We start from the raw sequence: 27,675 nt of genomic DNA, 5'->3' as shown, positions 1-27,675 counted from the left end.
GCAAAAATGTTTGTCAATATCTGGTTAATATTTTCCTTGAAATTAAATTGTAGGGCTTATCATTTGAAGACAATTAATTTAATTTTTTAAAGAAATTGGTTGAAAATTTAATGATGCTCAATCTTTGGGCTTCCCTGGTAGCTCAACTGGTAAAGAATTGCCTGCAATGCAGGAGACCCTGGTTCAATTCCTGGGTCAGGAAAATCTGCTGGAGAAGGGATAGGCTACCCACTCTATTATTCTTAGGCTTCCCTGGTGGCTCAACTGGTAAAGAATCCACCTGCAATGAGGAAGACCTGGGTCTGATCCCTGGGTTGGGAAGATCCCATGGAGAGGGAAAGGCTATGCACTCCAGTATCCTGGCCACAGACTCTATAGTCCACAGGGTTGCAAAGAGTTGGACACGACTGAGCCACTTTCACTTTTCACTTTCAATCTTTGAAGATCTGTTATACAAAATAGAATATTTTGTTTCTATTTTTCTGGGATTGATGATTGAAGAGACTTGCAACTAATATAAAATACTTTCAAGAATAGAATTATGTAATGCTTGAAATATGTCCAGATAGGTTTCTTCAAGTCTCCCTTATACCTCATGGTAAGCACAACTGAAACACTTGGATATTACCTATTAAAAAAAAGCATAAGACTTTTGAGGGTAGAGAGACATGGACTGGTTTAGAAACCTGAGGAACAACGCAATACAGAGTTATTGAACTTTTTTTTTTTTTTTTTTTTAGCCTCATATATTTAAGACTTAACTTGGAAGAAGCTGACAATCCATAAATACCAATCAGTCCAGACAGCCTCTCTGCCAAAAGCCTGCTCTTTTTAGCAAAGGGATCAGGAAAGCGTCAAGCTAGCAAGACAGAAACTTTTAGATGCAAAGAGCCCTACTTCAGTTCGACACCACAGAAAACATTGTCTTACCATCCCCATTCACACCACGCAAAGAAAAATGGGAAGCCTAAGATTTGTACCTTGTGAGACTGTAATAACATGTCCAGCAACTCCATAATGCAGGTAAAAAGAAGCGCAAGCACAGAGCTAGAGTTTCAGTCATGCAGTTATGATGTCATTACCGTATATTGTCTCTGGAGAATTTGTGGGGATCCTAGTCCCCAGGGGGATCCCACGTGGCAGTAACAAGTAGTCATAGTGGAGGTCGTAGAAAGTGAAGAGAAGCCATGTGAGCGAATAATACTGAGACATCCCTCAGCAGTGTCAGAAGAGACCATGTGGGAAATTAGAGTACCTTTTTGCATGCAACAGTAACATTGAGACCCTACACTGGATGAACATACCTGACTGTATGCAAGTCAACAAGCAACAGTTAGAACCCAAATGGAATAACGGACTGCTTCAAAATTGGGAAAGGAGTACGTCAAGGCTGTCTATCGTCAACCTGCTTATTTTACTTATATGCAGAGTACATCATGCGAAATGCCAGGCTGGATGAAGCACAAACTGGAATCAAGATTGCTGGGAGGAATCAATAACCTCAGATATGCAGATGATACTACCCTTATAGCAAAAAGCAAAGAGGAATTAAAGAGTCTCTTGATGAAGGTAAAACAGGAGACTGAAAAACCTGGTTTAACACTCAGTACTCAAAAACTAAGATCGTGGCACCTGGCCCCATTACTTCATGGCAAATACATGGGGAAAAAATGGAAACAGTGACAGACTTTACTTTCTTGGGGTCCAAAATCACTGCAGAGGTGACTGCAGCCATAAAATTAAAAGATGCATTCTCCTTGGAAAAAAAACTATGGCAAAACTAGATAGCATATTAAAAGGCAGAGACATTACTCTACTGACAAAAGACCATAGAGTCAAAACTGTTTTGCCAAGAGTCATGTAGGGATGTGAGAGTTGGACCAATAAGAAGGCTGTCAGTCAGTTCAGTCACTCAGTTGTGTCAGGCTGTCTGTGGGCCAATGGACTGCAGCGTGCCAGGCTACCCTGTCCACCACCAACTCCTGGAGCTTGCTCAAACTAATGTCCATTGAGTCGGTGATGCCATGCAACCATATCATCTTCTGTTGTGCTCTTCTCCTCCAGCCTTCAATCTTACCCAGCATCAGGGTCTTTTCCAATGAGTCAATTCCTCACATCAGGTGGCCAAAGTATTGGAATTTCAGCTTCCACATCAGTCCTTCCAATGAATATTCAGGACTGATCTCTTTTAGGATGGAACTTTAGGACTGACTGGTTTGAACTCTGTGCTATCCAAGGGACTCTCAGGAGTCTTCTCCAGCACCACAGTTTGAAAGCATCAATTCTTCAGCATTGAGCTTTCTTTATAGTCCAACTCTCACATCCATACATTCTACTGGAAAAAATAAAGCTTTGACGAGGTGAAACATTGTTGACAAAATGATGTTTTTGCTTTTTAATACCTTGTCTAGCTTGGTCACAGAGAAGGCGATGGCACCCAACTCCAGTACTCTTGCCTGGAAAATCCTATGGACAGAGGAGCCTTGTAGGCTGCAGTCTATGGGATCGAGAAGAGTCGGACACGACTGAGCTACTTCACTTTCACTTTTCACTTTCATGTATTGGAGAAGGAAATGGCAACCCACTCCAGTGTTCTTGCCTGGAGAATCCCAGGGACGGGGGAGCCTGGTGGGCTGCCATCTATGGGGTCCCACAGAGTCGGACATGACTGAAGTGACTTAGCAGCAGCAGCAGCTAGATTGGTCATAGCTTTTCTTCCAAGAAACAAGCGTCTTTTAATTTCACGGCGGTAGTTCACCATCTACAGTGGTTTTGGAGCCCAAGAAAGTTAAGCCTGTTACTGTTTCCATTGTTTCTCCATCTATTTGCCATGGAGTGATGGGACTGGATACCTTGATCTTAGTTTTTGGAATGTTCAGTTTTAAGCCAGCTTTTCCCCTCTCTTCTTTCACTTTCATCAAGAGGCTCTTTAGTGACTCTTCACTTTTTTCCATAAGGGTGGTGTCATCTGCTTATCTGAGATTATTGATATTTCTTCCAGCAATCTTGATTCCAGTTTGTGCTTCATGCAGCCCAGCATTTCGCAAGATGTACTCTGCATATAAGTTAAATAAGCAAGGTGACAATAAACAGCCTTGACATACTCCTTTCCCAATTTGGAATCAGTCTGTTTTATCAGGTCTGGTTCTAACTGTTGCTTCTTGATCTGCATACAGATTCCTCAGGGGGTAGGTAAGCTGGACTGGTGTTTGCATCTCTTTAAGAACTTTCCACAGTTTGTTGTTATCCACAGAGTCAAAGGCTTTGGTGTACTCAATAAAACAGAAGTAGATGTTTTTCTGCAACTCTCTTGCTTTTTCTATGATCCAAGTATGTTGGCAATTAGATCTCTGGTTCCTCTGCCTTTTCTAAATCCAGGATAAATGCCTGGAAGTTCACGGTTCACATACTGTTGAAGCCTGAATTGGAGTATTTTGAGCGTTATTTTGCTAGAATGTGAGATTAGTGCAATTGTGTGGAATTTTGAATATCATTTGGCATTGTCCTTCTTTGGGATTAGAATGAAAACTGACCTTTCCAGTCACGTGGCCACTGCTGAGTTTTCCAAATTTGCTGGCATTTTGAGTGCAGCACTTTCACAGCATCATCTTTCAGGATTTGAAATAGCTCAACTGGAATTCCATCACCTCCACTAGCTTTGCTGGTACGGATGCTTCCTAAGGCCCACTTGACTCTGCATTCCAGGATGTCTGGCTCTAGGTGAGTGATCACACCATTGGCATTGTGTGATCATTCATCTAGGTCATGAAGATCTTTTTTGTATAGTTCTTTTTTGTATTATTGCCACCTCTTCTTAATATCTTCTGCTTCTGTTAAGTGCATATTTCTGTCCTTTATTGTGCCCATTTTTGCATGAAATATTACCTTGGTATCTCTAATTTTATTGAGGAAGAAACAGAAGGCTAGGCACCAAACAATTGATCCTTTTGAATTGTGGCATTGTATAAGACTCTTGAGAGTTCCTTGGATTGCAAGGAGATCAAAGCAGTCAATCCTAAAGAAAATCAATCCTGAATGTTCTCTGGATGGACTGAATCTGAGGCTGAAACTCCAATACTTTGGCCACCTGATGGGAAGAGCCGACCCAATGGAAAAACCCCTGATGCTGGGACTTTTCCCTACAGAAGCAGAAGATAGTAAGAAGAGGTGGCAAGAATACACAGAAATATCTTCATGACACAGATAACCACAATGGTGTGATCACTCACCTAGAGCCAGACATCCTGGAATGTAAAAGTCAAGTGGGCCTTAGGAAGCATCACTATGAACAAAGCTAGTGGAGGTGATGGAATTCCAGCTAAGCTATTTCAAATCCTGAAAGATGATGCTGTGAAAGTGCTGCACTCAATATGCCAGCAAATCTGGCAAGTTCAGCAGTGGCGACAGTACCGGAAAGGTCATTTTTCATTCCATTCCCAAAGAAGGGCAATGCCAAAGAATGTTAAACTACCACATAATTGCATTCATTTCACTGGCTAGCAAACTGATGCTCAAAATTCTCCAGGCAAGGCTTCAACAGTTTGTGAACCATGAAATTCCAAATGTTCAAGCTGGATTTAGAAAAAGCAGAGGAACCACCAATCAAATTGCCAACCTCTGCTGGATCATTGAAAAAGCAAGAGAGTTCCAGAAAAATATCTACTTTTGCTTTATTGACTGTGCCAAAGTCTTTGATTGTATGGATCACAACAAATTGTGGAAAATTCTTCAAGAGATAGGAATACCAGACCACCTGACCTGCTTCTTGAGAAACCTGTATACAGGTCAAGAAGCAAAAGTTAGAACTGGACATGGAACAACAGACTGGTTCCAAACTGGGAAAGGAGTGTGTAAAAGCTGTGTAGTGTCACCCTGTTTATTTAACTTATATGCAGATTATGTCATGCAAAACTCTGGACTGGATGAAGCACAAGTTGAAATCAAGATTGCTGGAAGAATTATCAGTAACCTCAGATATGCAGATGACATCACCCTTATGGCAGAAAACAAGTAAGAACTGAAGAGCCTCTTGATGAAAGTGAAATATGAGAGTGAAAATGTTGGTTTAAAACTCAACATTTGGAAAACTAAGATCATGGCATCCGGTCCCGTCACTTCATGGCAAATAGATGGGGAGAGAATGGAAACAGTGAGAGAATTTACTCTTTGGGGCTCCAAAATCACTGAGATGGTGACCGCAGCCATGAAATTAAAAGATGCTTGTTCCTTTGAAGAAAAGCTATGACCAACCTAGACAGCATGTTAAAAAGCAGAGGCATTACTTTATCAACATTTTTTTACTTTACCAAAGGTCCGTCTAGTCAAAGCTATGGTTTTTCCAATAGTCTTGTGTGGAGGTGAGAGTTGGACTATAAAGAAAGCTGAGCACCGAAGAATTGGTGCTTTTGAATGTTGGTGTTGCAGAAGATTCTTGAGAGTCCCTTGGACTGCAAGGAGATCCTACCAGTCCATCCTAAAGGATATCAGTCCTGAATATTCATTGGAAGGACTGATGCTGAAGCTGAAACTCCGGTACTTTGGCCACCTGATGCGAAGAACAGACTCATTGGAAAAGTTCCCGATGCTGGGAAAGATTGAAGGCAGGAGGAGAAGGGGACGACAGAGGATGAGATGGTTGGATGGCATCACTGACGTGATGGACATGAGCTTGAGTAAGCTCCAAGGTTTGGACAGGGATGCCTGGCGTGCTGCAGTCCATGGGGTCGCAAAGAGTTGAACACGGCTGGGCAACGCAACTGAACTGAGGACCAGTAAAATGATGACACCAGTGCATTGTATAGAGATATGCATTACTCTATGTATATAGTAGTACCCAGGGTAATCTTTAAAAGCTGTACAGATACACTCAAAGCACTATAGATAAATCAAAATGAAATTCTAAAAAAGTTCTTCCACAAAAGGCAGGAAAATAAAATAGACTTGAAAAGCTCAGTGCATGGGCTCAGTAGTAGGATAGAAAATAGGGGAAGATTCAGCGAGCTGGATTTTTATGGTTCAACATATCCTGGGTCATAAAAGAAGCCTCATTAAAATTTGAAGAACTGAAAGGAACCAAGAGGAAAAAAATTAAATTGACATATTTAACCCCTAAGTTATCATGAATTAGATTAGAACATATTGTTAAAATGCACTGATTAGAAGACATTGGCAAAGTAAATGAAAAATTGTGACCTATCTACTGTCTATTAAAAAAAAAAAAAACCACCTCATTTTAAGTATATAACAACATAGGTAGATTGGGGAACGTGGGTATACCTGTGGCAGATTCATTTTGATATTTGGCAAAACTAATACAATATTGTAAAGTTTAAAAATAAAATAAAATTTAAAAAAAAAACATAGGTAGATTGAAAACAAAGGGATGGAAAATATATTTCATGAAAAAATATAATTTTAAAATGTATTAGTGGTTTTATATTTATTAAAGAGAGTAACCAGAGTCACAGTGGGACATTACACATAGATAATGCACCGAGAAGATAGCAATCCTAAATGTGTGTGTACCAAAAAACAGAAATGCAAAATATGTGATGTAGAAACTGATGGAATTGAAGAATAGACAAATCCACCATTATAGATGGAGACTTTAACACCTCTTTCACAACGGAACATATAATAATTAGAAAACCAACAAGGGTATAAAAGTAGAGAATACCATGAAACCAACAGAATCTAAAGGATCTTTACAGAACACTCCAACCAACAGGAATACGTTTCTTCAAGTGATCACAGAATGTATACCAAGATATATCATATCCTGGATATAAAACAAACCTCCTTAAATGTGAAGAACTAAAATCAAACACAATGTGTTCTTCATCCAGTGTAATCATACTAGAAATCAGTAGGAAAGATAACAGGAAAACTTCCAAATTGGTAGAAACTGAACACACTTCTAAATAATGAGTGGGTCAAAAAGAAAGTCTCAAGGGGAATCAGAAAGTACCTGGAACTCAATTAAGTGCAAATTTACGCTTGCTCCTTGGAAGGGAAGTTATGACCAACCTAGACAGCATATTGAAAGCAGAGACATTACTTTGTCAACAAAGGTCTGTCTAGCCAAGTTTTTCCAGTGGTCATGTATGGATGAGAGAGTTGGACTATAAAGAAAGCTGAGTGCCAAAGAATTGATGATTTTGAACTGCGGTGTTGAAGAAAACTCTTGAGAGTCCCTTGGACTGCAAGGAGATCCAACCAGTCCATCCAACTTGTTGGAGATCAGTCCTGGGTGTTCATTGGAGGGACTGATGTTGAAGCTGAAACTTCAATACTTTGACCACCTGATATGAAGAACTGACTCATTTGAAAAGACCCTGATGCTGGGAAAGATTAAGGCCAGGAGTACAAGGGGACGACAGAGGATGAGATGGTTGGATGGCATCACAGAATCAATGGATGTGGGTTTGGGTGAACTCTGGGAGTTGGTGCTGGACAGGAAGGCCTGGCATGCTGCAGTTCATGAGGTCGCAAAGACTTGGACACGACTAAATGACAGAACTGAACTAACATATCAAAATTTGTGGACCATAGCTAAAATACTATAAAAGGAAAATTTATAGCAGTCTATGCTCACATTAGGAAAGAGGAAAATTCTCAGATCAAAAACCTAAATTTGCATGTTAAGAGAGAGAAGAAAAAAATAAACCCAAGGCAAAGAGAAGTAACAAAGATAAGAATAGAAATAAGTGAAATTAAAAACTGCAAAACAATAGACAGAACTTTTGAAATGAAGAACTTGTTCTTTGAAAAGATCAATGAAATTGATCTACCTCTCAAAACAGGGCAGAGGAGAGACAGAAGGAGAAAGAAACACAGATTCTATTATCAGGGACAATCTGGCAAATCCAAGATCAAGGCACTAGCAGTTTCATTGTCTGATGAGAATCTGTTTTCTGGTTCACAGACAGCTGTCTTTTCACTGTAGCTGCACGTGGTGGAAGAAATGAGAGCTCTTTCTAGAGACTCATTTATAGGGTCACTAATCCCATTCACTAAGGCTCTGCCCTCCTGATCTAAACATCCCAAAGGGCCCAGCTCCTAATACCATCACATTGGAGATTAGAATTCCAACATATGAATTATGAGGGGACACAAACATGTAAATCATTTATGAAAAGTGACTATGATTAAAGCAACTATGATTCTCTCTGTTCTGTTTCCATGGACTTTTCCCTTTCTTTGACAACTTAGATGAAGTAGACTAACTGCTTGAAAATTATAAACTACCAATATTAACCCAATATGAAATAGATATTTTGAAGAGGTGTGTGACTATTAGGCCCCAGTAGAGCAAGTAGCTTCTGGAAACTAAAATGTGAAAGTCCTAGTGAGAAGGCCACATGAAAGGATGATGTAAAATTTCGTTCAAGAATTCAGCCAGCCCAAGCCAGTATCACCGTGAGAGAGCTGGAGGAACACATATAATTGTGCTGATTTCTTCATTTCATCTCCTGATATTCCTCACTGACCAAGCCCACAGAAAGCTAGAGAACAAGGTAACCAGTGATGAATACATACAGGTCTGCTTCTTTTGGCAGAAAAGTGAAAGCGAAAGGTGCTTAGTCATATCTGACTCTTTGTGAACCCATGAACTGTAGCCTGCCAGGCTCCTCTGTCCATGGAATTCTTCAGGCCAGAATACTGGACTGGGTAGCTGTTCCCTTCTCCAGGGGATTGTCCCAAATCAGGGATCAAACCCAGGTCTCCCGCACTGCAGGCAGATTCTTTACCATCTGAGCCACCAGGGAAGCCTATATAAGGGCAAATTTAGACATTTAGTACACTTGAGATAAAAAGGTATTTCTTACTTATTTCTAAGTTTTCTTCTTGTTGTCATATGTATTGGTACCTTATTTATACTCTAGCATATGAACTCATTTTGTATACAACTCTAAAATATAATGTTCCCTCTTCAACTACACTGAGAGCTACCATGTAATATCTGATGGAAAAACACTTGTACAATATATTTTTCACTATCCTGCAAAAATATTTATTGCATAAATATATAACCTCTTTCTCTATCTCTGTGTCGCCTGCATATATACACACAGATACATATATATGTGTATACACACATAGCAAATATACATGTTTTATATATATGTATATAACATTCAACATATATATGCACATTATAATTAAGTTTATTACACAGAAACATGTGCAATATGCAGACATGGCAAGAACATGGGAAAATAGATTTTATGTTATAATGCTTGGTGATGTGAATTTTCACTGCTGGTAAATATGATTCTGTGTGTGTGTAAGTTAAAATTTCAAATGAGTACATACCTTCTATAAAGTATATCCACTTCTATAAAGTTATTATTAAGGTGTGGGCAATGTTTTAAGTTCAAGAATGACAGTATCATTCATGATAAGGAAAGATATAGACCAGATTGAGAGTTATTCTACAGTACCAGAATGATGAAATGAATGTGTGTGTATCCATGGAATCAAATATTATGCACTTGTAAAACTTATATTTTAGTGTGTTATTTGTTTGCAATGAATACTTTCAGTATGTATGACTGGGTCTTTTAAAGTATTATGAACTATATAATGTTTAAAATCATGTTTATGTGAAATTTACATTCCAACCCCAGTACTTACTAGCTCTTTAACCTAGGCTAGGTTTCATAGTGTCTATGACTCTCATCTATATACTGGGTATAGAATAAAAACTGTTATATCATAGGGTTATTTTGTAGATTTAATGAAAAAGTGAATACAAAATACTGAATGAAGTTTTGCATATAATGTGTACACAAGGAAAATGATCAGAGATCCAGGACATTCTGTTGGATTCTCAAGTAATTTCCACATGCAGAATAAATATATAGCTGAAGGTCTAATTTATTTGAGGGGTATGTTAAGTAGCTACTTTTGAAAAGATGTGGATATTAATAGGAAAAATCAGTAAAGGAGAATGTCGTTATCTCTGAGGTCTTTCATTTTTTTGAGAGCATCTGCTTACCTAGAAAATGGGAACTAGAAAGTGATAGTCTAGCACATACTTGATTTTTGTTTCTTAATTTCCTTTGACAGGAAATAACATTTTGATCTACCTCACAAACTGAGTTAAAGTGTGTGAGTCAAGAGAAATTATTTTGCATCCACCCCTTAAGTGAATGCTGAAATTCACATATTATGAGGATAAAGTTTAATGCGACAATTGGATTGGCTGGCCTTTTTGTCGCCCAGTGTGGTTACGTTTGCCACCCTGCTGCTGCTAGGTGTTGATCTAGGTGTGAGCTAGCAGGCAAGCGAGAGGCAAAACAAGCATATAACGCGAAAAAGTATTTAATGCAAAGTGTGAATATTTGTATCCAAGTTTTTCCTGTGGTCATGTATGGATGTGAGAGTTGGACTGTGAAGAAGGCTGAGGGCCAAAGAATTGATGCTTTTGGACTGTGGTGTTGGAGAAGACTCTTGAGAGTCCCTTGGACTGCAAGGAGATCCAACCAGTCCATTCTGAAGGAGATCAGCCCTGGGTGTTCTTTGGAAGGACTGATGCTAAAGCTGAAACTCCAGTACTTTGGCCACCTCATGCGAAGAGTTGACTCATTGGAAAAGACTCTGATGCTGGAAGGGATTGGGGGCAGGAGGTGAAGGGGACTACAGAGGATGAGATGGCTGAATGGCATCACTGACTCGATGGACGTGAGTCTGAGTGAACTCCGGGAGTTGGTGATGGACAGGGAGACCTGGCGTGCTGCGATTCATGGGGTCGCAGAGAGTCGGACAGACTGAGCGACTGATCTGATCTGATCTGATCTGAACAAAAAAAAAAAAAGAAAGAAAGAGCATATTGATTCAGAGGAAAACTGCCTAGTCACACAATACTGGAAAAATATTTTCTGGCAGTAAGTATTTCATATTCCAGTCAAGTATCCAGATTAAAACTGAACTGTTATTTAAAAGCATCTCATATGTAAGGTAGGTAGAATAGACATCTATTTGTGTAGGAGGAAATTGAGTCAACAGAACATCAGTCTTGTTCAAGGTCAAACATTGATTTCCTTCTGGAGTTATGATTGAAATGAACTTTCTGTAGTCACAGCCCTTCATTTTGTGTCTGGTATCAATAGATACAATGGTAGTTATATAATAAACCTGTGTTCTTGCTCAAATGATTACATTAGTATAAAATTTATATGAAAATACTTTTATTTGCTAAAATGATGACTCTGACTTTTTCTAATAATGATTCATTTACACTGGACATGATTTAGCTTATTACTTAGCATAATAAACAGACCATTAAATATTGTATATAATTGAATTTAAATACATTTCTCTTTATCTGGGTTTCACTGGGCTAGCTTAATTGGCTTTATTAACAAAGACAATTTGTAATAATAATTAAAGATGATGTGTGTAACTTAATTCTTCATCATATTTAACCAGTGCTTTAATTGAATATTTTGATTTAATGATAAAAACAAATCAGGATAAATGTATAATTATCTTATAAATATGTAGATAATAAAAATTAAAATAGATGATTTAAGTGCTTTATTTTAAAAAATATGTACTTAAATGGCCCTTTGAAGAATTTTTGCCTTAAAAAATACACTTAATTAGGGATCAAGATAGCAGAATAAGAAGATCCAGAGCTAACCTCCTCTGATGGACACATCAAAACTACAATTACATATACAACTATCTTTGAGAATTACCTGAACTTTAGCAGAAAAGATTTTCTCTGACTAAGGATATAAAGAAAGGCCACATCAAGACTGGCAAGAGATGGAGAGACGTGATCTATTCAGAGGCCAAGTTCCTTATGTGATGACCCACAGAAAGGAAGGATATTACAACTGCAGAGGTTCCCCCTGAAGAGCAAGAGGTCTCAGCCCAACCTCAGGCTCTCCAGTCTGAGGAGATGAGCACCCATAACTTCTGGCTTTGAAAAGCAGCAGGGCCTATGTCAGGAAAACCAGAGGGCGATAGAAAACTGAGATCCTTTTATTGAATGCACAGACTCACTCACCCTAAGTCCCAGTGCAAAGGTCAGATCAGATCAGATCAGATCAGTGGCTCAGTCATGTCCGACTCTTTGCGACCCCATGGATCGCAGCATGCCAGGCCTCCCTGTCCATCACCAACACCCAGAGTTCACTCAGACTCACATCCATCGAGTCAGTGATGCCATCCAGCCATCTCATCCTCTGCCGTCCCCTTCTCCTCCTGCCCCCAATCCCTCCCAGCATCAGAGTCTTTTCCAATGAGTCAACTCTTCTCATGAGGTGGCCAAAGTACTGGAGTTTCAGCTTTAGCATCATTCCTTCCAAAGAAATCCTAGGGCTGATCTCCTTCAGAATGGACTGGTTGGATCTTCTTGCAGTCCAAGGGACTCTCAAGAGTCTTCTCCAACACCACAGTTCAAAAGTATCAATTCTTCGGTGCTCAGCCTTCTTCACAGTCCAACTCTCACATCCATACATGACCACTGGAAAAACCATAGCCTTGACTAGACGAACTTTCGTTGGCAAAGTAATGTCTCTGCTTTTCAATATACTATCTAGGTTGGTCATAACTTTCCTTCCAAGGAGTAAGCGTCTTTTAATTTCATGGCTGCAGTCACCATCTGTAGTGATTTTGGAGCCCAGAAAAATAAAGTCTGACACTGTTTCCACTGTTTCTCCATCTGTTTCCCATGAAGTGGTGTGACCGGATGCCATGATCTTCATTTTCTGAATGTTGAGCTTTAAGCCAACTTTTTCACTCTCCTCTTTCACTTTCATCAAGAGGCTTTTGAGTTCCTCTTCACTTTCTTCCATAAGGGTGGTGTCATCTGCATATCTGAGGTTATTGATATTTCTCCCGGAAATCTTGATTCCAGCTTGTGCTTCTTCCAGCCCAGCATTTCTCATGATGTACTCTGCATATAAGTTAAATAAACAGGGTGACAATATACAGCCTTGATGAACTCCTTTTCCTATTTGGAACCCCCAGTGCAAAGGGAACCACTTAAAAAGTGCCTGGGAGAAGGATATTCATTGATTCTCCCTACACACTAGCACATCTGCAGCAACCAAGGTCCAGCCATAACAGCAAGGTTTACATGGCCCACAGAGGACATACCTCTGGTGCTGGTGGCCAGGGAATATTATGCGGCTGAGCCCCACAAAACATCTTCTACTTAAGGCCTTTTTTTTTTTTCAATACTGAGAGATATAGCCAATTTGCCTAAAATAGAGAAGCAAAAAAGAGATTTAGGCAAAATTAGGAGACAAAGGAATACTTTATAGATGAAAAACCAAGACAAAACTCAGAAAAGGGACTGAAAAAAATGAAGATAAGCAATTTTCAACATAAAGTGTTCAAAGTAATGCAGTGAAGTCACTCAGTCGTGTCCAACCCTTTGCTACCCCATGGAGTATAGCCCACAAGGCTCCTCTGTCCATGGGATTTTCCAAGCAAGAATACTGGAGTGGGTTGCCATTTCCTTCTCCAGGGGATCTTCCCAACCCAGGGGTCGAACCCAGGTCTCCCACATTGCAGGCAGATGCTTTAACCTCCGACCCAAAATGTTTAGTGAATGTGAGAGAGGAATAGATGAACTTAGAGTATCAGCAAGAGGTAGAAAATATTTTTTAAAAATCAAAAGTGAAGAATACAATAAATGAAAAATACACTAGAGGGAATCAACAGTAGATCAAAGCATGCAGAAGATCAGAGCAGTGATCTGGAAAATTGTATAGTGGAAATCACCCACTTGGCATAGCAAAAAGAAAAGAATAAAAAAAACGATTAGGATAGTTTGAGAGACCTCTGGGACAACATCAGGTGTACTAACATTTACATTACAAAGGTCCTGGAAGAAGAAAGAGAGAGGGAGAGAGAGAGAGAGAGAGAGAGAGAGAGAGAGAGAGAGAGAAAGAGGCAGAAAACCTATCTGAAGAAACAATGGCTGAAAACTTTCCTAACCTGGTGAAGGAAATTGACATCTAAGTCCAGATATCATGGCGAGTCCCAGTGATGAACTGAAAGACACCCACACTAAAGGACATTATAATTAAAATGTTAAGAGTTAATGGCAAAAAGTGAATCTTAAAAGCAGCAAGAGAAATCCCCATAAGACTCAGCTGATTTTCCAATAGAAACTTTATTGTCCCCAAATGACTGGCAGAATATAGTCAAACTAATGAAATGGAAAAACTTACAACCAAGAATACTCTACGCAGCAAGGTTATCATTCAGAATTGAAGGAGAGAGAAAGAGTTTCCCAGACAAGCAAAAGCTAGAGATCATCACTGCTAAATTAGCCTTACAAGAAATGTTGAAGTGTTTTAATAATAAAGGGATCAATCCAACAAGAGATGTAACATATTTGTAAATATACATGTAGGCAACATCAGTTCAGGAAAACCAGAAGAACACAGTTCCGGCCCCAGTTCTGTTTAACTGTGTGACGAGGAAAATTGCATTTAGAGGCCAGTTCACTTACCTCTCTGGACTTCAGTTTACTCAAAGAGAAAAGAAGTAGAGACAGAAGGAAAGAGATGGGGATGGGGAGAGAGAGAGAGAATGTGTGTATATGTGTGTTATATAAATATATTCTTCTTTTTGGATCAAAGTTCTCTAAAATAATTTGATAAAAACCTATAGGCCATCAACATAGATAAGCAGTTTTGCTTTTAATTTTAGCAGTTCAGGATGCCTAGATGATAACTTCCATGGATACCATTAAAAAAAAAAAAAAAAACCCTGAACTACATTGTAACATTCTTTCCCATTGGAGATTTATAGTTATTTTTTGGCCAGGTTCTAATATAAATTTATTAATGATAACTCACAGACAGATATGTGTGATATAACCCCAGTCAGATATTTCAGATTCAGGAGTGCTCATACTGTGTTTTATGAACAGCAGTCTTTAATTACTGAATTTATCTATAATCATAATCCCATCATAGAGTTAATGATAGATTCTTCTCTTACATCCCAAGAATAATGGCAGCACTTGAAAGAGTGGGTCAACTAGTAAACAATTGAAAGGTTTGTAGATTGACTTCTGTTAATGAAAATAACAGCATTAAGAGTACTTGGTAGAGTCTTTCTATACCTTCTGAGAATTACTAAAAGCTCAATGCATTTCTTCATGTATTAGGCTTTTTAGAAGAGATCAGTTTATCATGACTATATTCAGTGTACACATGAAGTTAAACAATTAGAATTCAATAAAATTATCTTTAAACTCCTGTGATGTATTAGATATTCTGAACCTGATAGTGGTTAGAATCAGTTCAGTTCAGTTTAGTCAGTCATGCCTGACTCTTTGTGACCCCATGAATTGCAGCACGCCAGGCCTCTGTGTCTGTCACCAACTCCTGGAGTTTACCCAAACTCATGTCCATTGAGTCAGTGATGCCATCTAACCATCTCATCCTCTGTCGTCTCCTCTCCTCCTGCCTTCAATCTTTCCCAGCATCAGGGTCTTTTCAAATGAGTCAGGTCTTTGCATCAGGTGGCCAAAATATTGGAGTTTCAGCTTCAACATCAGTCTTTCCAATGAACACCCAGGATTGAGTTCCTTTAGGACGGACTGGTTGGATCTCCCTGAAGTCCAAGGGACTCTCAAGAGTCTTCTTCAACACCATAGTGGTTAGAATGATGCAGACTATTTCCCTAACTATAATAGCCAAAAATAGTTCATAAATTATATTAGTACTACTATGGGCAAGAATCCCTTAGAAGAAATGGAGGAGCCCTCATAGTTAAAAAAGAGTCCAGAAGTCAGTACTTGGTTGCAATCTCAGAAATGACAGAATGATTTTTCTTCATTTCCAAGGCAAACCATTCAATATCACCATAATCCAAGTCTATGCCCCAACTGCTAATGCCAAAGAAACTGAAAGAGAACAGTTCTATGAGGACCTACAAGACCTTCTAGAACTAACACCAAAAAAAGATGTCTTTTTCATCATAGGGGACTGGAATCCAAAAGTAGGAGTTCAAGAGATATCTGGAGTAACAGGTAAGTTGGGCTTGGAGTACAGAATGAAATAGGGCAAAGGCTAACAGAGTTTTGCCAAGAGAACCCACAGGCCATAGCAAACACCCTCTTCAAACAACACAAGAGACAGCTCTACACATGGACATCACACTAGATGGTCAGTACCAAAATCAGATTGATTATATTCTTTGTAGCCAAAGATGGAGAAGCCCTATACAGTCAGAAAACACTAGACCAGGAGCTGACTATGGCTCAGTTCATGAACTTCTTATTGCCAAATTCAGACTGAAATTGAAGAAAGTAGGGAAAACCACTAGACCATTCAGATATGACCTAAATCAAATCTCTTACAATTATACAATGGAGGTGACAAATAGATTCAAGGGATTAGACCTGATAGGCAGAGTGCCTGAAGATCTACAGACAGGGGTTCGTGACATTGTATAGGAGTCAGTGACCAAGACCATCTCCAAGAAAAAGAAATGCAAAAAGGCAAAATGGTTGTCTGAGGAGGCCTTACAAACAGCTGAATAAAGAAGAGAAGTGAAAGGCAAAAGAGAAAAGGAAAGATATATCCATCTGAAAGCAGAGTTCCAAACAAAAGCAAGGACAGAGAAGAACACCTTCTGAAGTGATCAACACAAAAAGTAGGGGAAAACAGAACAGGAAAGACTAGAGATTTATTCAGGAAAATCAGAGATTCCAAGGGAATGTTTCATGCAAAGATGGGGACAATAAAGGACAAAAACCAGAAATGTTTGGACCTAACAGAAGCAGAAGATATTAAGAAGAGGTGTCAAGAATACACAGAAGAAATACAATAAAAATCTTAATGACCCAGGTAACTGCAATGGTGTGATCCTTCACCTAGAGACAGATATCCTGGAGTGTGAAGTTGAGTGGGAGTTAGGAAGCATCATTATGAACAAAGCTAGTGGAGGTGATGGAATTCCAGCTGGGCTATTTCAAATCCTAAAAGATGATGCTCTTAAAATGCTGCACTGAATATGCCAACAAATTTGGAAAACTCAGCAGTGGCCACAGAACTGAAAAATGTCAGTTTTCATTCCAATTTCAAAAAAGACAATGCCAAAGAAAGTACAAACTATTGCACAACTGCACTCATTTCATACAGTTTTACTCATTTCACATGCTAGCCAAGTAATGTTCAAAATTTTCCAAGCTAGGCTTCAACAGTACATGAACTGAGAACTTTCAGATGATGAAGCTGGATTTAGAAAAGGCAGAGGAACCAGACATCAAATTGCCAACATCCATTGTATCATGGAAAAAGCAAGAGAATTCCAGAAAAACATCTACTTCTGCTTCATTGATTATGCTAAAGCATTTGGCTGTGTGGATCACAACAAACTGGAAAATTCTTCAAGTGATGGAAATACCAGACCACCTAACCTGCCTCCTAGGAATTCTGTATGCAGGTCCAGCAGCAACAGCTAGAACCAGACATGGAACAACAGACTGGTTCCAAATGGGAAAGGAGTATATCAAGGCTGTATATTATCACCCAACTTATGTAACTTATATGCAGAGTACATCAAGTGAAATGCTGGACTAAATGAAGAACAAGCTGGAATCAAGATTGCCCATAGAAATATCATTAACCTCAGGTATACAGATGACACCACTCTTATGGCAGAAAGCAAAGAGAAACTAAAGAGCCTCTTGATGAAAGTTAAATAAGAGAGTGAAAAAGCTGGCTTAAAACTTAACATTCAAAAAACTAAGATCATGGCATTTGGTCCCATCACTTGATGGCAAATAGATGAGGAGAAAATGGAAACAGTGACAAACTTTATTTTCTTGGGCTCCAAAATCACTGCAGATAGTGACTGCAGCAATGAAATTAAAGGATGCTTGTCCCTTGGAAGAAAAGCTATGACAAACCTAGTGAAAGTGAAAATTCCCCAGTCTTGGCCAATTCTTTGTGAAAACAAGGACATTACTTTGCTGATGAAGGTCTGTATAGTCAAAACTATGGTTTTTCCAGTTAGTCATGTATGGATGTGAGAGTTGGCCCATAAAGAAAACCGAGAACCAAAGAAATGATACTTTTGAACTGTGGTGTTAGAAAAGACTCTTGAGAGTTCCTTGAACTACAAGGAGATCAATCCAGTGAATCCTAAAAAAAATAATAATAATAATAAAAAAATAAAACAAAACAAATAAAAAAAAAAACAAGTCCTGAATTTTCATTGGAAGAACTGATGTTGAAGCTAAAGCTCCAATACTTTGGCCACCTGATGAGAACAACTGAGTCATTAGAAAAGACTCTGATGCTGGGAAAGATTGAAGACAGGAGAAGAAGGGGACAATAGAGGATGACATGGTTGGATGGTATCAGTGATTCAATGGACATGAGTTTAAGCAAGCTCTGAGATCTGATGTTGGACAGTGAAGGCTGGCATGCTGCAGTCCATGGGACTGCAAAGAGTCAGAAATGAGTAATGTGACTGAACTGAACTGAACTGAGAGTGGCAGTATAAAGATGTTTAATAAATTCAAAGCAAGGTATTTTCCTGTTTTTTAAAAAGGTGAATATATGTTTCTATAATCAAAACCTAATATTAGACAGTGATGGGCTGTTTCCCACATTGTTTCATCCGTTGGTCATAGGCATATAAAATTTATTATAGTAAGCAGAATCCTCAATCAGATAAATTTGGGAGACCAGAATGGGGAGCTCTCATGCCACATAAGGGGGAGGAAGCCTTCCCTCTGGGAAGGAGAAAGCCCACTGGGAAGAAGTCTCTTCTTTCCTGGCAGCATTCCAGCCTATGAAAAGCCATGGATTCTTTGTTTATGGTGTATGTGTGTGTGTGTGTGTGTGTGTGTGTGTGTGTGTTAGTCACTCAGTCATGGCTGACTCTGTGACCCCATGGACTGTAGCCCACTGGGCTTCTATGTCCATGGAATTCTTCAAGCAAGAATACTGGAGTGGGTTGCCATTTCCTTCTCCAGGAGATCTTCCTAACCCAGGGATTGAACCCAGGTCTTCTGCACTGCAGGCAGATTCCTTACTGCCTGAGCCACCAAGGAAGTCCTTCCTGTTTATGACGGCCCTCCCACTTTTCTGTTTTCCTCTGTTCAAGAGTTCTCCTTCCCTTGCTGTGCCTTGACATCTCCATAGCCTACCAAGGTTGTCAGCCGTGAATTGCAATTCTTTACTGATTTAAAAAAAAATAATTTTTGTTGGGGAAATATCTGTTGTATGTCAACAGTCTGCATCAGCTTACACTACTTTCATCCATTCTTAGATGAAGAATAGTTCTCAATGTAACCTAAAGAGTTATAAAATTTACAGGTGAATTGTTGGACTCCTCTCTAGAATTTCAAAGCCATCTGTGGCTCAGGTGCACTAAAGAATCTGCCTGCAATGCAGGAGACCTGGGTTCAATCCCTCAATTGGTAAGATCCCCTGGAAGAAGACATGGCAACCCACACTAGTATTCTTTCCTGGAGAGTCTCCATGGACAGAGGAGCCTGGCGGGCTACAGTTCATGAGGTTGCAAAGAATTGGACACAACTGAGTGACTAAGCACTGCACAATACTAGAATTTCTAGAACCCTATTTTTGTTTTGTTTGGTGGACTTACTGAAGACTTAAGCCCTGGAGACAGCTTCTCAAATAGCTCTGAGTGAGTGTTCTGTATGGGAGGAGCCACATATGTAGGAGTTTTTGCATAAAAACAAAAAACAGTTTATTTTTCTCCCATTCTGAAGGCTGTCTTTTCACCTTGCTTATAGTTTCCTTTGATGTGCAGAAGCTTTTAAGTTTAATTAGGTGCCATTTGTTTATTTTTGCTTTTATTTCCAATATTCTGGGAGGTGGGTCATAGAGGATCCTGCTGTGATGTATGTCAGAGAGTGTTTTGCCTATGTTCTCCTCTAGGAGTTTTATAGTTTCTGGTCTTACGTTTAGATCTTTAATCCATTTTGAGTTTATTTTTGTGTATGGTGTTAGAAAGTGTTCTAGTTTCATTCTTTTACAAGTGGTTGACCAGATTTCCCAGCACCACTTGTTAAAGAGATTGTCTTTAATCCATTGTATATTCTTGCCTCTTTTGACAAAGATAAGGTGTCCATATGTGCGTGGATTTATCTCTGGGCTTTCTATTTTATTCCATTGATCTATATTTCTGTCTTTGTGCCGGTACCATACTGTCTTGATAACTGTGGCTTTGTAGTAGAGCCTGAAGTCAGGCAGGTTGATTCCTCCAGTTCCATTCTTCTTTCTCAAGATCGCTTTGGCTATTCGAGGTTTTTTGTATTTCCATACAAATTATGAAATTATTTGTTCTAGCTCTGTGAAGAATACCGTTGGTAGCTTGATAGGGATTGCATTGAATCTATAAATTGCTTTGGGTAGTATACTCATTTTCACTATATTGATTCTTCCAATCCATGAACATGGTATATTTCTCCATCTATTAGTGTCCTCTTTGATTTCTTTCACCAGTGTTTTATAGTTTTCTATGTATAGGTCTTTAGTTTCTTTAGGTAGATATATTCCTAAGTATTTTATTCTTTCCATTGCAATGGTGAATGGAATTGTTTCCTTAATTTCTCTTTCTGTTTTCTTATTATTAGTGTATAGGAATGCAAGGGATTTCTGTGTGTTGATGAAGCAACTGACAAACAACTAATCTCAAAAATATACAAGCAACTCCTACAGCTCAACTCCAGAAAAATAAATGACCCAATCAAAAAATGGGCCAAAGAACTAAATAGACATTTCTCCAAAGAAGACATACAGATGGCTAACAAACACATGAAAAGATGCTCAACATCACTCATTATCAGAGAAATGCAAATCAAAACCACTATGAGGTACCATTTCACACCAGTCAGAATGGCTGTGATCCAAAAGTCTACAAGCAATAAATGCTGGAGAGGGTGTGGAGAAAAGGGAACCCTCTTACACTGTTGGTGGGAATGCAAACTAGTACAGCCACTATGGAGAACAGTGTGGAGATTCCTTAAAAAACTGGAAATAGAACTGCCTTATGATCCAGCAATCCCACTGCTGGGCATACACACTGAGGAAACCAGAAGGGAAAGAGACACGTGTACCCCAATATTCATCACAGCACTGTTTATAATAGCCAGGACATGGAAGCAACCTAGATGTCCATCAGCAGATGAATGGATAAGAAAGCAGTGGTACATATACACGATGGAGTATTACTCAGCCATTAAAAAGAATACATTTGAATCAGTTCTAATGAGGTGGATGAAACTGGAGCCTATTGTACAGAGTGAAGTAAGCCAGAAAGAAAAACAGCAATACAGTATAATAACGCATATATATGGAATTTAGAAAGATGCTAACAATAACCCTGTGTACGAGACAGCAAAAGAGACACTGATGTATAGAACAGTCTTATGGACTCTGTTGCAAAGGGAGAGGGTGGGAAGATTTGTGAGAATGGCATTGAAACATGTATAACATCATGTATGAAACTAGTTGCCAGTCCAGGTTCGATGCACGATACTGGATGCTTGGGGCTAGTGCAATGGGATGACCCAGAGGGATGGTATGGGGAGGGAGGAGGGAGGAGGGTTCAGGATGGGGAACACATGTATACCTGTGGTGGATTCATTTTGATATTTGGCAAAACTAATACAATTATGTAAAGTTTAAAAATAAAATAAAATTAGAAAAAATAAATAAATAAAATAAAACAAAAAACAGGTTATCAGAACATCAGCAGATTACTATTAAAGTAAACCAGACATCTCAAGTTAATGAATTTAGTGTTCTCCTATGTATGGGAAGATGCGAGAGTCTGGACTTATAGAAATTATTCCTTTGATAAGTACCTTAACTATTGAGGGCCAGTATCCTGTTTTTCTTCATCATGAATCCCTTCAAGGTGCTACGTTGGGAGTGACTGTAGTAGCTAAAGGCTTGATGACCAAAACGTTCTTTATTTACTGATATGGTAAGCAACATTCTTGATCTACATGGGAAAGAAAGGAAGTATCTAATTATTATCTCCACTCAAATACTCAAATGGTCATCAGTCAGTATGGGACTTCCCTGGTGGCTCAGAGGGTAAAGAAACTGCCTGCAATGCAGGAGATACAAGTTTGATCCCTAGGTCGGGATAATGCCCTGGAGTAGGAAATGGTGACCCACTCCAGTATTCTTTCCTGGATAATTTCATGGAAAGAGGACCCTGGTGGGTTACAGTCCATCAGTCACCAAGAGTTGAACATGACTGACCGACTAACACTTTCACACTTGCATCAGTCACTATAAAATGAGCTTGTCTTTCTATTTTTTAAAAAGAAGCTGGCTCTTACTATCCTAAAATGAACCTGTATTGTATCTTTTTATTTCAAAAGTGATATCCATTTTGTTGATAGCAACAAAAAAAAGATTAATGACTCATTTTTCTTTGGCTATTAATAGCTGCAGTTTATATTAATATAGAGAACTTAAATCAGCCTAGAACTGACAATCTTTGGTCAAAAAATATGAGACCTTTTTAAGAGTATGGATGAGGCATTTCAGTGTATTTCTTGACAATATAACAAAATTCAATCCTTTTAAGAATTACCTGATGAATAACTCATTTTTCCATCAAGTAGTAGGTGGAAACATGGTATTCTTGGATTTCTTAAAAAATAGCAAAAGAGCAAAATGCCTTGTTTCCAAATCTTTCACTAATTCTTGACATGTAAGGTCTTGTTTGAATATAAATTGAGTATAAATTTATACAGCAGAGTATTTTTATTCCATTTTACATCTGCCTGTAGTGGGACCTAGAAAGGTAAAATCAGATTTGTAAGATCAAAGTTGGCATTCAAATCTAAATGTGTCTGGTTCCAAACACCATCCTTAACCATTACCTTACCCTGCATGCTTCCCTGGTGGCTCAGTCGGTAAAGAATCTGCCTGTAATGCGGGAGACCTGGGTTCCATCCCTGGGTCCGGAAGATCCCCTAGAGAAGAAAATGGCACCCCACTCCAGTACTCTTGCCTGGAAAATCCCATGGAAGGAGGAGCATGGTAGGCTGCAGTCCATGGGGTCGCAAAGAGTGGGACATGACTGAGTGACTTCACTTTCAGTCGTGTCAGTTTAAACCTGTGATCCCTTCTCTTACCTTTCTGCTTCCCTTGTAGCTCAGTTGGTAAAGAATCTGCCTGCAGCACAGGAGACCTGGGTTCGATCCCTGGGTTGGGAGGATCCTCACTTCAGTATCCTTGCCTGAAAAATCTCATGGACAGAGGAGCCTGGTGAACTGCAGTCCATGGGGTCACAAAGAGTTGGGCATGACTGAGCGACTAACACTTACTTACTTACTTAACCTGCAATACCTCTTCTTTCAGAGGACTAAGATTTGTGGATCTGGGCTGTGTGTAAGAATGGTTCAGAGAGTGATTTGAGGGGAAAAAACATCCATTTATTTACTGGGGATGGGGATCAAGATTCAGATTACCAACTTCTTGTAGCACCAGCAAAGAGTCTTTCCTCCAACAGTCTAAGAAGTGAGTTTTTATTTTCTAACTTTTAAGGGACCACATTTCCTTGTCACAAATTCTCTGCTGAAGCACATAAAAACTATAAATACTGTCAATTCTTTCTATGACATTTACATAACTCTGAACCAAAATCTTTTAAAAAAGGCATGCAGGAGAAAAATTTTGATCTATCTTATTTATTACTTCATATTTTTTAAATATGACAACAAACTGTGAAAAAATCTTCAAAAGATGGGAATGCCAAACCACCTTACCTGCCTTCTGAGAAACCTATACGCAGGTCAAGAAGGAACAGTTAGACCTGGACATGGAACAACAGACTGGTTCAAAACTGAAAAGGAGTACAACAAGGTTGTATGTTGTCACCTTGGTTATTTAGCTTATATGCAGAGTACATCATGTGAAATGCCAGGCTGGATGACTCACAAGCTGCAATCAAGATTGCCTTGAGAAATATGAACAACTGCAGATATACAGATGATGCCACTCTAATGGCAGAAAGTGAATAGGAAACTAAAGTGCCTCTTGATGAGGGTGAAAGAGGAGAGTGAAAAAACTAGCTTAAAACTCAACATTTGTAAAACTAAGATCATGGCATCTAATCCTATATCAGTCAATGTCAAATAAAAGGGGACAAAGTGGAAACAGTGGCAGATTTTATTTTCTTGGGCTCCAAAATCACTGTGGACAGTGACTGTAGCCATGAAATTAAAAGACACTTGCTCCTTGGAAGCAAAGCTATGACAAACGGCATGTTAAAAAGCGAGGGCATTACTTTGCTGATGAAGGTCTGTAGAGTCAAAACTATGGTTTATCCAGTAGCCATGTATGGATGTGAGAATTGGACCATACAGAAGGCTGAGTGCCAAAGAATTAATGCTTTTGAATTGTGGTGCTAGAGAGGACTCTTGAGAGTCCCCTAGCTGCAACAAGATCAAGCCAGTCCATCCTAAAGGAAACCAACTCTGAATATTACTGAAAAGACCGATACTGAAACTGAAGCTCCAATACTTTGGCCACCTGATGTGAAGAGCCGACTCAATGGAAAAGACCATAATGCTGGGAAAGATTGAAGAATGGAAGAGAATGGGGTGACAGTGGATGAGATGGTTGGATAGTATCACCAACTCAAGGAACATGAGTTTGAGCAAACTCCATGAGATAGTGAAGGACAGGGACAGAGAAGCCTGGTTTTTTGCAGTCCATGGGGTTGCGAGTCAGACACGACTTAGCAACTAAACAACAGCAACATTCTCTAATAATAATCGCATCCAATTCAGCAGAAATTTTGAAAGACTAAGCTACTTTTGAGAAATAAAAGGCAAGAACGGGCCAATATAAAAAAATAAATAAATCTGTTATAAAAGTCATCTCATCCATATGTTGTCCTTGTCTCCTCTGTACAGATGTTTCAAACACTATTTCCAAAATTTAAAAAAAAATCAAAATTGAATAAAAGCTTTGGGCCAACTAAAAATTAAAAAATAACTATTTCATGAAAGTAAAAAATATATATATATATAATAACAATATATTGGTTTTGAAAATTAAAAGGCGTTCCCATCAAACTTCACAATAAAAAAGAGTCCCTTATACCATTATTAGGGCTTCCCAAGTTACACAGTGGCAAGAAACCTGCCTGCCAATGCAGGAGACATGAGTGATGCCAATCCAGTCCCTGGGTTTGAAAGATCCCCTGGAAGAGGAAATGGAAACCCACTCCAGAAATCTTGCCTGGAGAATCCCATGGACATAGGAGCCTGGCAGGCTGCAGTCCGTGGGGTTGCAGCGTCAGACATGACTGGGCACACACACACACACACACCATTATTAAAGAATAAAATAATAGATGATCTAGAAATGCTAACAGAAGTTTAGCCAAAATGTTAATAGTCCACAAGAGAAATTTCAGATTCAAATTAAAAAGGATCATTTTTAAAAGGATCAATTATTCTATAAATGGAGCAGCAATGGTTTTCTAAAATGGTAAAATTCTCCTCAATATGTGCAAAATCCATTTTAGATGGATTTACTGTTAAAACAGGAAAGACTCACTAAATATTTAGAATACCCCTGAATGTCCTTATATTTGAATGGAAAAATGATTTCTAAGTGTAAAAGTAAGGAAACAAGCAGTAGAAAGTGAAGCAAAATATTCAAGATTTCTGCACATCAGAAGATTTATGAGCAAAATTATAAAGCAAGTGACAGTCTTACCTCTACCTCTCCAAGAGGTCCCATTGAATTGGGTCTTCTGGCTGAAAAGCCAGGCCTGAGAGGCATCCACAAAGCAACAAAGACAGGGTGAAAGGAGAGACTTATAATATCATATATGAAACGAGTCGCTGGTCCAGGTTCAATGCACGATACTGGACACTTGGGGCTGGTGCACTAGGACGACCCAGAGGGATGGTATGGGGAGGGAGGAGAGAGGAGGGTTCAGGATGGAGAACACATGTATACCTGTGGCAGATTCATTTTGATATATGGCAAAACCAATACAATATTGTAAAGTTAAATAAAATTAAAAAAAAATAAAAATAAATAAATAAAATGCAGTTGCTCTCAAAATTTAACTGTTATCATACTCATAGCAAGTGAGCACCTTCTGTTAGCCAACAGCCAAAATTCTTGGAAAGAAAGAGTCATTGGCCATATGTCTATCTTGCTAATTAGAGAATCAGATCAATTAACAGCTCCAATTCCTTAATGCCTCTTTCAAATCCCCATTGAAATCCCTGTGACTGGAATTGCAATGTGGAAAACAAAATTTTTTTCTTTACTAAATATGCAGAGTTTTACTCTAATTTTAATAATAAAAATTGGATCCAAAATATGTTAAGAATTCCAAAATTGACAAGTTTGAAAAGCATTGAGAGTTGCTTATTGGAAAGTGGTAAACAAATATTAAGTGTGCCAAAAGTCCAGTGCAAAAATAAAGTGAGATAGATATCCAGAGTTGCATAGTCAAAATTTAAATATGTTAAATGTGGTTTAGAATACACGAAGACCTAAAATGTTAACTTGGTAATAAAAATTGTAAAGCTTGCTTTTATCTTGATGTTAATCAGTCTGTCAGTATGTCTGACTCTTTGTGACCCCATAGACTGCAACACATTAGGCTTTTCTGTCCTTCCTTCACCGTCTCCTGGAGTTTGCTCAAACTCATGTCCACTGAGTCGGGGATGTCATCCAATTATCTCATCTTCTATTGCCCACTTCTTCTCACACCCACAATCTTTCCCAGCATCAAAGTCTTTTCCAATGTGTCAGCGCTTCACATCAGGTGGCCAAAGTAATGGAGCTTTTATCTACCAGTGTCGGGGGAGGGGTGGCAGGAAAGGGATATGGAATGAGGACTAAGATTCCACTATTAGTTGTTGAATCTAAATGACCACACATAATTAGATGATATAAAATTTCTATATTTCTTTACTATGTTATATGTATTAAAAGAAAGCTCCAGATTTTATTGTAAATATTATAGGAATTGTTCCAGCATTTCTAATTTAATACTCTTATACTTTAGACAACTTTTAATATCTAAATGTCCTCTGTTGTTCTAAGAGTTTTGTTTCTCTGCAGTTTTGAATTCGACTTTGAGCTTCACTTGTGTAATAATTGGCATGTGCTGGACCAGTGATTTATTAGAATTATAGGGGAGCGAAATTTGCCACCCCCAAATATGTGTCTTTCCCATGAGAATTAATTTAAGCTGATTATTTTTAAGAAACAGAAGAGTCTGGAAGTCTTTCTTTTTATCTCCCCCTGGGTTTCCCTGGTGGCTCAGTTGGTAAAGAATCTGCCTGCAATGCAGGAGACCACCTATAGTGGAGGAGACCTGGATTTGATCCTTGGGTCGGGAGGATTCCTGGAGAAGGAAATGGCAACCCACTCCAGCATTCTTGCCTGAAAAATCCCACGGATAGGGGAGTGGCTGGCTACTGTCCATGCAGGGGGTTGCAAAGAGCTGGACACGATATAGATAGAGATATCACCAGAGACATTTTCAGAGAGTATGGATTAGGTGTGGTGGGATGGAGAGATCAGAGTTCATGCTGTGTCCCACTGTCTCAACCTGGAATGAAACATTTGCTTTTCCATCAACTCCAGGTGAAATCGAAGTGGTAAAGAATCTGCCTACTGATATAGGAGACATAAGAGATAGAGGTTCAAT

The 27,675-nt window shown here is 38.9% G+C and overlaps 1 long non-coding RNA gene across 1 annotated transcript in view; it reads left to right on the top strand.

Annotated features, from left to right (window-relative positions):
* Positions 1–11,160, top strand: part of LOC109562355 (uncharacterized) — a 217,475-nt gene extending 206,315 nt beyond the window's left edge. Inside the window, exon 4 of the long non-coding RNA XR_011567823.1 lies at positions 741–11,160. This is a non-coding gene — a long non-coding RNA (uncharacterized lncRNA). The remainder of the gene's footprint in view (positions 1–740) is intronic.
* The last annotated feature ends 16,515 nt before the right edge of the window (positions 11,161–27,675 follow it).

The sequence above is a fragment of the Bos indicus genome, chromosome 7, assembly GCF_029378745.1.
Source record: "Bos indicus isolate NIAB-ARS_2022 breed Sahiwal x Tharparkar chromosome 7, NIAB-ARS_B.indTharparkar_mat_pri_1.0, whole genome shotgun sequence".
Lineage (NCBI taxonomy): Eukaryota > Metazoa > Chordata > Mammalia > Artiodactyla > Bovidae > Bos > Bos indicus.
Note: the sequence above shows the minus strand (reverse complement) of the source record. Positions and strands in the feature narration are given on the sequence as shown.